At 40.7% G+C, this 12,531-nt stretch overlaps 1 long non-coding RNA gene across 1 annotated transcript; it reads right to left on the bottom strand.

The window, feature by feature from the left end:
- Window positions 1-1,945: 1,945 nt before the first annotated feature.
- On the bottom strand, window positions 1,946-11,964 carry LOC124240255 (uncharacterized). Its single transcript, XR_006888816.1, has 2 exons — window positions 11,808-11,964; window positions 1,946-2,810 (listed from the first exon to the last, which is right to left on the bottom strand). It is a non-coding gene; the product is annotated as an uncharacterized LOC124240255 (long non-coding RNA).
- Window positions 11,965-12,531: the final 567 nt, after the last annotated feature.

Genomic DNA, 12,531 nt, shown 5'->3' with positions numbered 1-12,531 from the left:
CATTATTTCTTACCAGGTCTCGTAATAAAAACAAGTGTCAGTGTGTAAACCAAACACAAACCAGTTGCACTCAGGAAAATGGTAAACTCCCTTTTAACTCTATTGTGAATTAGAGTATAGATGTCATGTTTTCAATTGCTTTTAAATTTTATGAGTGACTTATTCAAATGTTTTAAAGTATAGCTTTCCTAATTTTAATTCCTCTAGTCTCCTAGAATTACTGCTAAAGTTATTATTGTTTAAAAATACTGAATGACCCAAAATTGCGAGTTGGTTGCGCACCCAATCACCACCATGGTTCTGTTTCATAAATATGAGGACACTGCTGTGTTTCTGAGGCTGTAGCCTGGCCTCTGCCCGCCCCATCTACTGCTCTTCTGTGTGTTCCGGTTAGTGTCACCTCCTATGTCTTCACTTCCTCCCTCCCCACCCTCCCATCTACCCCAGCAAGGACAGCTCATCTGAGATGCCACAAGCTTCCCACCTATTTCTCAATGAACTGCCTTCTAGATCAAATTTTCCTTCCTTTCCTCTTTCTCTGCTACTCAAACTCATCCATGCTCTTTGATTACAATTTTGGAGCTTTATAAAAATAAGAAGATGGCTATTACATAGTCTACACTAAATATTTTGCTCTCACATATTGTTACTTGAAGAGCAGGTCAGCTGAAAATATGCATTTTCCACTTGTAAGGCATCCATTTTGTATATGCTGTAATTTAGTTTATGTCTGGCTTTCAACTCACACCTGCAATTCCAAATGGAACTCCTGAACAGACTAATGAATGGTTTTATGAAATAAACAGAAAAGAAAATAACCTAGCAAATCTTACAGAGCCCAATACAGTTTCCAAATATATAACTTTATTTCTGTGACAAATGTAGCCAAATATTAAATAAGGAAATGGAAACATTTTTAAGTGTTAAAGAGAAACCACTCTTGTGTTACAGTCATGTCCACAGAATAAGTGTGTATCTTCAGGTCTCCTCTTAGGTTCCAGAGACTCACAGACTCACAAACCTGGAATTTAAACACAGCTGGAGCTTGCTGACACCTCTACTTTTGTATTCCTGGATTTCCTTAATTCTCATGCCTCTAAGAGGATGACTAGCTGACCATATCTGCTCAAGGTGGGACCGAACGCCCTGGGTAGTTCCTACCAGACGTGACTTGCAGAAGCAAAACACACAGTGTAGTGGAGACACATTTAAGTCTGCCATCATTTTAGATGTAGAAATAGTACAGAAGAAGAGTCAAGAAAAAGTTTGTGTATTACTGTCAGCCTGTCAGCTCTCAACAAATTAGAAGGTTCCACTCACCTAAACTCAACTTTGGTCTAACGGCTGGTTAGTTGAACTGATGGTTCCTGTGCTTATCAAAATAGCATCTGTCAATCCTGGCAAAAAGGTGAATTGTGTCTGTCTGTCCTCTTGCAGTGCTAAAACTAATTATTAGGATCTTAAAATCCTTTTGATGGATTAAGAGTTCCCGGTGAGCACAGTTAAACAAACCATTGGGTTGAGAACAAAATTTTTCCACACTGCAACAATCTGCTAATGAGCCAACTGCTGCCACATTAATCAGTTAGGAACATGAACAATATAAAAATTTGAATTTTTTTCTCTTTCCAATTTGAGATAATTTACATAAAATAAAATGCATAGGCTTTAAGTGTCTATTTGCTGAGTTTCAACAAACGTATATATCCATGTAACCATAACACTGGTCAAGATATATAAAATTTTCCAGCACCACAGAAATTTCCCTCATGCCCCTTCCAGTCAATCCTACCACCACTGCCGAGAGGCAACCACTGTTCTAATTTCTATGACCATAGATTAGCCTTGAATGTTCTGGAGCTTCACGCAAATGGAATCATACAGTATGAATTATTTTGCATCTGAATTCTTTCACTCAATATAATGTTTTCAAAGCTCATCCAAGTTGTGTATGTCTGTATTTTATTAGTTTATTACGTAAATATTCCACAGTATGTTCTTCCACCCTCCTGGTAATGGACATTCGGTTTGTTTTCAGTTTGAGGCTATGAAAAATAAAGTGCTCCGAACATTCTTTTACAAGTCTTTTGGTGAACATATGCTTCATTTCTCATAGGTACATACCCAGGAGTAGATTTGCTGAGTCATAGGGTTTAACTTTATAAGAAATTGTTGAACCATTTTTTTTCACATGAACACTTCCACCTTCTCCAATTTCTTCCACTGATGCCCACATGCCAGCCCCCAACCACAGGCCCATTCTAAAGAAGGGAACGCATAATTTAAGATTTTCCTTTTCTTTTGTTTCTTTCTGCTCTGGCAGGTAACTTTGGTTGTCATTGGCAGGAGCAGTTTTAAGACCTCAGTCTCAACCACTGAAGGTAAAAAAGAGCGCTCAAAAGAAGGGTTAGCTGCCCAAACAGGCCTTCAGAGGCTCTGCCCACAAGGAGATCTTATGGTCATTGTTGCAAGGGCATCAATTCCTGGATTAGCCTCTGGGCTTAGGCAGCTGGAAACTATTTTTTTTTCATTAATACCACTTGGTTTTCGCATTGAAATCACTGCTAAAAGGGAGGGTATTATGCAAATTAATATTATAATTAGCTGCTTATTACTAAGGTAATCTCGGACAAGTCTTCCCTTTTGTTTCTGCTTTGAAGACTTGGGGCTCCCCAGATCCTCCTGGGTGGCTCAATGGCTGGCACGGGCATTATGGGGAGGAAAGCTGTTGTTCACATTAAGATGGCTCCAGTTTTGGCATGATCAGCAGCTATGCTCTTCACAGGATAGAGATTCATCCCTTTGGTAATCTAAAAAACAAGGAAACAAAAGGCACTGCTTGAAAATAGTGATTTACCACAGAACACATTTTGCTTTAGTCAAACCTTTTTTTTTTTTCCTAAGGAAAAAGTGTGTGGGCTTATCTCTTGAAAATGTCAGCATGGCTGTGAACACTGGGGAAATTAAAAGACTGAATAGAATGGATTTCTTAGGAAAAATCAGTATGAGTATGCAGAGTTGCATGGCTTATTTATTAAGTTGTGTGCTAGGGGAGGATTATGTGCCTCAGACTTATTTATGACTTTGTGGCAGTGGGTTTTAAATATAGAGGGGATTTTTGCATTGCACAAAGCCAAGATCAAACAGAATCTAAAACTCAGTAACTTTGGCAGCTTTGGCTATGACATAGAAATCAGAAAATCAGAGATATAAATACTATCCCCATCACATCCCCTGCCCAGAAAAAGGAAAGGCTTTGAAGAACATTCTGTAGCCTTTTGACATAGCATCAATTATCCTTTCTTAAAAACAGGTCAGTGGACCATTGATGAAGGTGTGTAGAGTAATGAATGCTGCCTACTGAGGCTGGAAGTCAGTATACCCCTACTTGCCACTGTGGCCAAAAGCACTGGGGCCAAAAAGAACTAAGAGATTTCTCTGTCATGTGAGGAAGAGATTCATCAACCTGGACTCACATTTTACAAAAGAGAACAACCGACAAAACTGTGACTATCAATGCAGCTTCCAGCCCAGCTCAAAGGCGTGATGAGTGGTCTCATTTATTTAATGGGGTAATTATGGCTTGGTGCCTTGAAGTTATATGCTGCCAGTTAATAGTAGTATTCTACATTCATAATGCTTTTTGTTTTTTTAATTGAAAAGTGCTCTACAGCTATTAGTCAATCTTCAGAATATTCCTCAGAGGCTGAGCCAATCCTATCATTCTTCTATTTGAGAAGGGAAAGATGACCAAGTACAGAAAAGTCACACAGAAAATAAAGACAAATATTGGTCCTCAAGAATGCCTGCTCTCGGTCCTAAAGAAATTTAGTACTTTTAGTCAAAAATATGAGTTTTTACAGAGTCTGTGAAATGCTCTGTGATAGTTCTTCAATAGGATATTCTCAAATGAGTGTCCATTCTGAACAACACAAAAAAGAAATATGGAACATTAAAAACAGGGTGGATTTTCCTAAAATTTGTATGGAACCACAAAAGACCTTGAATAGCTAAAGCAATCCTAAGGAAAAAGAATAAAACCAGAGGTATCATATTTCCTGATTTCAAACCATACTACAAAGCTATAGTAATAAAAACAGTATGGTACTAGCACAAAAATAGACACAGAGAGAGCTTGGAATTAAACCTCCACATACACCATCAACTAAGATTCATCAAGGGAGCCAAGAACACCCAATGGGGAAACGATAGTCTCTTCAACAAGTGGTGTTGGGAAAACTCAATAAACACACACAAAACAATGAAATTGGACCCCTAACTTAACCCACTTACAAAAATTAACTAGAAATGGATCAAAGACTTAGATATAAGACTTGATACCACAAAACTCCTAGAAGAAAAGGTAGGGCAAAAGCTCCTTGACATTGGTCTTGGCAATGATCTTTTGGATATAACACCAAAGCACAAACAACAAAAGTAAAAATCAATAAATGGGACCACATCAAACTTAAAAACTTCTGCACAGCAAAAGAAGCAGCTAATAAATGAAAAGGCAGCCAACAGAATGGGAGAAAACTTTTGCAAACCATATATTGTATAAGGGGTTAATATCAAAAATACATAAAGAATTCAAACAATTCAATAACAAAAGTAAAAACCAATCTGATTAAAAAATAGGCAGAGGAACTAAGTAGACATTTTTCCAAAGAAGACATACAAATGGCCAACAGGTACACGAAAAGATGCTCAACATCACTAATCATCATGGAAATGCAAATCAAAATCATAATGAGATATCACCTCACACCTTTAGAATGGCTATCATCAAGAAGACAAGAGATAGCAAGTGTTGGCAAGGATGTAGAGTAAAGAGAACCATTGTGCACTGTTGATGGCAATGTAAACTAGTTCAACCAATATGGAAAACATGGAGTTTCCTTAAAAAATTAAAAATACAACTACCATATGATCCACCAATTCTTTGTTTTTGTTTTTGTTTTTGTTGAGGAAGATTAGTCCTGAGCTAACATCTGCTGCCAATCCTCTTTTTGCTAAGGAAGGCTGGCCCTGAGCTAACATCCGTGCCCATCTTCCTCTGCTTTATATGTGGGATGCCCACCACAGCATGGCTTACCAAGCAGTGCCATGTCCACACCCAGGATCGGCACCAGCGAACTCCGGGCTGCCGAACCAGAATGCGTACAATTAACCACTGTGCCACCGGGCCAGCCCCTGATCCAGCAGTTCTACTTCTGGGTATATGCCCAAGTGAAGTGAAAACAGGATATCGAAGAAATATATGCCCTTTCGTGTTTGTTGCAGCATATTCGCAATAGCCAAAATCTGGAAGCAATCTAATTGCCCATCAATGGATGAATGGATAAAGAAGATGTGGTGCATATATAGTGAGAGAATAGAATATTACTCAGCCATGAGAAAGAAGGATATCCTGCTAATTGGGACAATGTGGATGGACCTTGAGCACATTATGCTAAGTGAGATAAGTGAGACAGACAGAGACAAGTACAGTATGACATCACTTATGTGTGCAATCTGAAAAAACCAAACTCATAAAAACAGAAAGTAAATGGTGGTCACTAGGGGATGGGGGTTGGGGGGACAAGACAGATGTTGTTTAAGGGTACAAACTTGCAACAACTAGTAAATAAGACCTAGGGATCTAATGCACAGTGAACACAGACAACAATATTGTATTATAATCATCAAACCTGCTAAGAGACTAGAACTTAATAATTCCCGTCACTGAAAAGAAAGAATAATTATGTAACATGAAAGAAGCACTAATTATCACTACAATGGCAATCATATTAGAATGTATAAAAGTATCAAATTAACATGTCATATACCTTAAATTTACACAATGTTATATGGTAAACATATTTAAATTTTTTTAATGTAAAAATCTTTTTAATTAAAAATTTTTAAAAATAGGATGGCTTTTGTCCTATTCTGGCCTCCACAGTTACTCCTGCATATGCAACATAGAACCACTATTTCCTCCAATGCAGTACTTGAAATTTGAGTGTCCTTGAGAGCAAACCTTTTACCTTTTGGCAATAACCCAGTTGGACTAGATATTTAATTAGAATTTCTTCCTGAACGCATAGGTCACTTGCTATTAGAAAACACTTTCTAACTAAAAAAAGTTTGTGCCTTCCATCAAAGAGAATGAATGGCCTATTATTTGAAAGTAGCATCCTTTCTTCCACAGAAACCTCAGTGATATTTGTTTTCTTTCAAGAATCAGAGTTCAAACTTAGCACATTCGTACAAGTATTGTCACGACTGACAGACACTAGGAAACTCAAGTATAACACGACTCACCCTATAACCAAGTTGACCATGGGAGAGTGGATCTTAGAGCTCAGCCAAAGTGGTCTGGCTCCTGTGACCTAAGGATTTCATCATAAGGCGATTTTACCTAAAAGGCATAAAAGTGACTCTTGGCTGAGACCTTAGAGGAAGTGACTCATCTCCATGATTTCCTGAGAGGTGTTCTCACTCACCCTGGAGTCCTGGCTTCCATCACTTCTCATTTATGAAACAGAAATCCTGCCTCCTCTGAGATGACTGTGTTTCTTGGAAGGAGTTCAGCCGGGCAACTCAGATCATCAGGCTTCTCCTGAATCCATATCTGATTCCTGATTTCCATTATAGACTGGAAATAGAAGGACTGCTCACCTTTGACAGGTTCATTTGGTGAAAGATATCTGGCTACTTGCTGATCTTCTTGTTTCAAAAGTCTCAAAAAAAACACACTGGCCTTGAACACACAAGTTCAATCTTAGAAATAAAACACCAAAGCTAGAGTAGTTCAGAACAGTGTGTTTTTATTTGCTTTGAATTAAGTTCTGTACGAATTTAGGGAACCACATCAGTTTTGCTACTGTTATCCAGGACTCTGACAATCTGATTTGACAAGCATCCATCCTGTTTGGGGTGAACAATTTGTCCTGGATTGCCTGGGACAATCCCTGAAAGTTGCTCATCCCCAAAACTCCCTCAGTCCTGGGGAAACTGGTATGGTTGATGACACTACTTTAACAGCCAACAGTCCAAAATCTCTTCCTGAAACTCTTCTAAGATCTAACAAATCTTACTAAGTGGGATTTCCTTTTAGTATCTCTCCTGTGAGTTCATACCTACTTCTAAATGATGGGGAACAGGAGGTATATTCATTTCTTAGGGCTGCTGTAACAAATTACCACAAACTGGGTAGCTTAGAACAACAGAAATGTATTCTCTCTGAGTTCTGGAGGCCAGAAGTTCAAAATCAAGGCGTCAGCAGGATCACGTTCCTGCTGAAGGCTCTAGGCAATAATCCTTCGTTGTTTCTTCTAGCTTCTTATGGGGACCAGCAATCCTTGGTGTTTCTTGGTTCGTGGCAGCAAAACTCCAATCTCTGCCTCTCTCTTCACACGGCCATCTTCCCTCTGTTTCTGTGTCTCTCTGTGTCACGCCTCTTCTTATCAGGATACCAGTTATACTGGATTTAGGGCCCACTATTATCCAGTGTGACCTCATTTTAACTTAACTAATTACATCCGCAAAAACCCTATTTCCAAATGAGATCACATTCACAAATACTAGGGATTAGGACTCCAACACATCTTTTTGAGGAACATAATTCAACCCATAACAGCAAGTCACCCCTTTCTTCATAATTCCAGTAGTTCTCAACTCTGAACACACATTGGAATCATTTGGGGGAATGTTGAAACCCTCACTCACACACACATACCTACAAATGCCCCTTCCATTCTCCCCACAGCAAGAAATTAAATTTGAATATTTGGAGGAAGCCTGGGCACCAGTACATTTTCAAGCTCCCCAGGTAGTTCTCATATGCATCCAATGTCAATAACCCTTCACGACCTTGACGAATGAGATGTGGAGCTAAAGACAAGAAGAATTACTAAGAACGGCTTTAAGTATGACCTTCTTTCCCCAAAATGAGCCCCCTCCAAACCAGCCTAACCTAATTTTAAGACAACTCAAACTCTTGTGGGTCCCTCAGTAAATTCTGAACTAACAGTAAAAATGTATGTTTTAATAACACTGAGAAAGCACCCAACAATTTATCTCACCCAAGAGGAAAAGTATCTGGCAATTGAATCTCTCAAAGTCAACATTTTTTTAATGTAAAGTTAATCTGGATATATATTTGACTGTTTTTACTGACCTGAAACTTGTCTTAAAGCAAAAGATTTCCATGTTGTTCATTCCAGAGATATTAATAAATATTTCAGACCAGAGAAAACTGGGCCCTTTCCAAGATGAGTGTCAACCGAAAACACGAAATTTTTGATTTGGGGAGAAAAATAATTAGTTTCATATAGATGGGGTTTTTCTCTCTACTTTCTCACTGCTTTGTGGTTTTTCTTCCTGCTTAAACTAGAGTTAGGAAGACATTTCTTGCTATTTGCTTTCCCATTCTCATTAACAGTTTTTTTTAATTTACATTTTCAAGAAATAGCATTTTCTGAAGGTGACCAGCAGTGAGCTCACTGAGATCCTACTGTGTGCTGGATGAGCCAAGAGGATCAAGTAGAAATAAAACAAGGTGTTCATTTAAGCAAGTCAAAGATAGTCTATTGCACACTCATCTTCCTTCCTTTCTCTGGGCTCTGAACATCCACACGTCCTCCATACATTCATCAAGGCACTTTTCTTTCCTGCCAAAACTGTAAGGGGAAAGATTCACTTCTCCTTCCCAAGGTGTTATTGATGCCTACAAGCCTGCAATTACTTGATGAAGCTAATGGGTAGCAGCACTTAAAGGACGGTGCTTTGTGGATCCATTGTCATAATCCATGTACAACAAACCAGACCCAACACAGCCAGACAAGCTTTCAGCCTATTATTATGTGGGGCCTATTTGAATTACAGGTTTGGTTAAATTTATAATTTAGCCATTGCACTTAGCATACTTTTCTTTTCTTTGAAAACTAACTCCAAGAGAGACATTTACAAAATTCCTATCTTCAAGCAGTCAGATGAGAAATATGTCAAGTGACATGGGTGACTAGAGGGAGGGGATGCGAGTGTACTTAGAGTAGTAAACTCAACTGCAAATGGAATTTCACAGCAAGCTACTTTTTACCGCTTTGTCAATGGATACAGCATATGTATTCATCCTTGTTTTAACTCCCTGTTAATCCTGCCATAGCCCTGGAAAAAGAGTGGTGTGAAAAACAAGTCCCCATGTCATCCCTCCGCCCCTTCTCATCCCTGCCTGATCAGATAAGCCCTTAACACAGCATGAAGCTATTGCATTAAATGTTAATGTTTTGGCTCAGGAGTGAGGATGCCACTTCAGATGGCCTCCTTTAGTTGGAAAAGAGTAGTTTTCGCCCGAGAGGTCAGCAACAGATAAATACTTCTAAGGTTAGTTATGCTTTAGATCATTCAAAATGTGCACCATGTAAGTGATAACTAATACCACCCTTACACAAATATTTTATTAAAACAAACGTGAAGCCGTCTTGCAAGAAAATTAAATTTCACATATGCATCGTGCATAGTGAATTTGTTTATACATCTATTCAAACAACGGTCACTGAGCACTGAGCCAGGGCCAAACACCAGACTGAGTGCTGGGAACGCACAGGCACAGCCTCAGTGGCGAGCTGAGAAGATGGGCGTGCAACCGATAATTACAAGAGACTGTGATAAGTTCTGTAAGAAGACTGTGTACTTTGCTCAAAAAGCCCAGAGAAAGGAGACGCTATATCTCTGCCTGGTTGGGAGATGACAGGGAGGTTGTGAAAGTCTTGAAACAGGAGATGATTTTGGTATCGATTTTTAAGAATGAATTATTTACAAAATTAATCAGCCAGGGAAGGACATTCCAAGGAAGAGTATGTGCTAAAGGATGGGGTCAGGAAAGAGGCAGGGGGATCCAGGCAAAACCACAAAGTGTAGCATTGAGTGGCCGTGGAGTGTCCGAAGAGAAGTAGGAAATGCGGCAAGAGGCAGTGCAGGTAGAATCATGAAGAAGTTTATGCATCAAGCTAAGTGGGTTTAGCTTTATCTTCTGAGCCAAAGATCATAACCTGGCGGCTCCCAGAAATTTTTAACTGATCCACACAGTGATCATTTTTTTAAACACTGAGCTAATATTTAAAACTCAGGAATTCCCCCCCACACCCACACACACCAAAATCTGATATCTGGCTTTTTTAAAAAAAATATATAGAACTTCTAGCAACAGTAGGCCTGTATTCCCACATTGACTTAACCAGCTGGATATGAGTAGCAGCTGGTTTACTCACACGAGGCATTCACTCTCCAGATTGCCACAGTCCCTACCATTCTCTATTGTATTTACCACATTAAGGACGAGTGTCAACTGCCATTTATCATTGAGCTTGACCTTGTTTTCCTTGAAATAGAGAGAAATGTTTCTCTGAACCCACATCTCTACCATAGATGGGAAAATAAGAGATGACGAGGGCCTCATGATTACTCCCAGACTGCTTTGTTCATTTATGTTAACTGCCTGGTTTCCAAAGGGTACAAACCTGAGTTTGTAACCCCTTCGCTAGACAGAGAGAATCAAGGTGATGACAAGATGAAATATCTTTTTCTAATGAGTTGTCGGACTTTGAGGGGCTCTGGAGCATTATTAACTGCTGTTTGACTAGAGGACTCAGGATACCTGAACCCTATCTTGGATTCTCTTCCCTGTGATATTCTTGAGGGAGTTAAATGCCCATGAAACAAGAGAAAATGGAAAATATGACCCATTTCATTAGTATGGGCTGGACTTGTGCCCTTCACTCCATTGCAGAGATTTTTATTAAACTGGGCTAAAGCCCGTGGTTTAGGCTTAACTCCAAGCTTCTTCCAGCTAGGCAGGGCCTGAGCAATAATGACAGCTTCAGAGGAAGAGACAGAGTAAGGTGACCACCACTGAACCGGGACGGAAGCCTCTGACCCAGCTTACTACCTGGGACAGAACATAGGACAGAGGAGACATATTCGGGGCCAAGGTCCTACCTATTCATGACATGACCAATCCATGTCTGGGAATTTGAGTGCCCTCTGCCAGAGCCCTTCAGAGAGCGACCCTGGTGATAGTGTAAACAAGATGGCTGGGGAAGGAGGAGGTAAGAACATCAGTGAGCAGGCAAATGCAACGTCTGTGCAAGAAATGGCACCTGTAGCATCAAGGAGGGATGGAAATAATTTGTTTAGCTAATGATACAAATAGAACAGCAGGGTACCTAACCCTAGTACCGTCTCCCCAGTACACCTCCTACACCGTGTATGGGTCGCCTCCGCTGGACATGAGGGCCCCCAGAGTATAAAACAGAAAAATTAACAGGGCAGGGCAAAGACAGTTCCCAGGGCAAGGATCACTCTTTACTGAACCCAGAAGTGGGAGAGGACTCGGGGAAGCCCAGGGGGAGGTGAGATCCTGGACAGGGGACAGTTGAAGGACAAGCAGTGCACACTGCTGTTGGCAGAATTCTCCGCTGCCTCTCCATCATGATGGGAGGAGAGGCGGGCCACCCTTCGGGAGCAGACTGCCCCACCACAGAGACGCGGTCACAGAGCCCAGACAGCATGTGTCCCCCGAGGGAGGGGAGACTCTGGTCAAACACTATGAGTAAATCAGCTTAGAATCTGGCACAATGTCCCCAGAACATGTGGCCAAAGGAGAGCAGAGCAACTGTCCCAGTGTCACTTGGGAATGACTGTTATGTGACTCTACCCCCCCAGACTCCCATTTCCGTAAGGCGAGGACTCAGCCACGAGTAGTAAAGGAGCCGTCTTTTGGGGAGGCTTAAACAGAGAGGGGTTTAATGGCTTCACATTACCAGAGGTCCAGCGTGGGCAATCTGGCGCTCACCAATGCCCCAGGGCTCCTGGCTCTGTCTGCTTTCCCTCTTCCATGCTTAGCTTCCTGGATTTTATCTTCATGCTTGTCTTAACGGTTGCCAGCAAGAGTGGCAGGCTCCCCACCCCATCCCGGGCCTCAGGTTCACATCCAAGGTGGGAGGTAGTCTACAGAGAGGAGAGAGACCGAAGTAGCTTCTCAAAACCAAGTGAGACAAAACGAGGCAGCTCCAGCCCAAGTTCTCAGCCTCCTGGATCTCCCAAAGATTCAGCAGCTGCGTTCCTACGCACACATTCCTGACAACACCCAGTATCCTTATAAGAAACGTGTTTCATTTTCCTTTGTCATGTTTATACTAGCTCAAGTTCATTTATGTTTACTTGCAAAAACAAGTCCATGAGGTCACTCATGAGGTCAGTTTCACCTGTCAAATCATACAGCTCCCTCCGAGTTCACGCGGCCTTTCAACTTTAGTTGGAGGCCCATTTCTAAACCTTTATATAATTATGGTTGACGGCTTACACAATAATAAGAGGAATGGCAGATACTATTTATTGAGCACATGCTACACTCTGGGCACTGTTTGGGGCATTTTACATTCCTTTTGTCATCCTCACTCAGTCCTGACAAGTAAATGTCCTTGTGCATAAGGACATTGCTGCTCAAAGAAGTAGCTTCCCTGAGACTGCGCAGCTAGTAACGAT

Source organism: Equus quagga, chromosome 5 (assembly GCF_021613505.1).
Source record: "Equus quagga isolate Etosha38 chromosome 5, UCLA_HA_Equagga_1.0, whole genome shotgun sequence".
Taxonomy (NCBI): Eukaryota; Metazoa; Chordata; class Mammalia; order Perissodactyla; family Equidae; genus Equus; species Equus quagga.
This window is presented reverse-complemented; position numbering and strand designations above follow the sequence as displayed.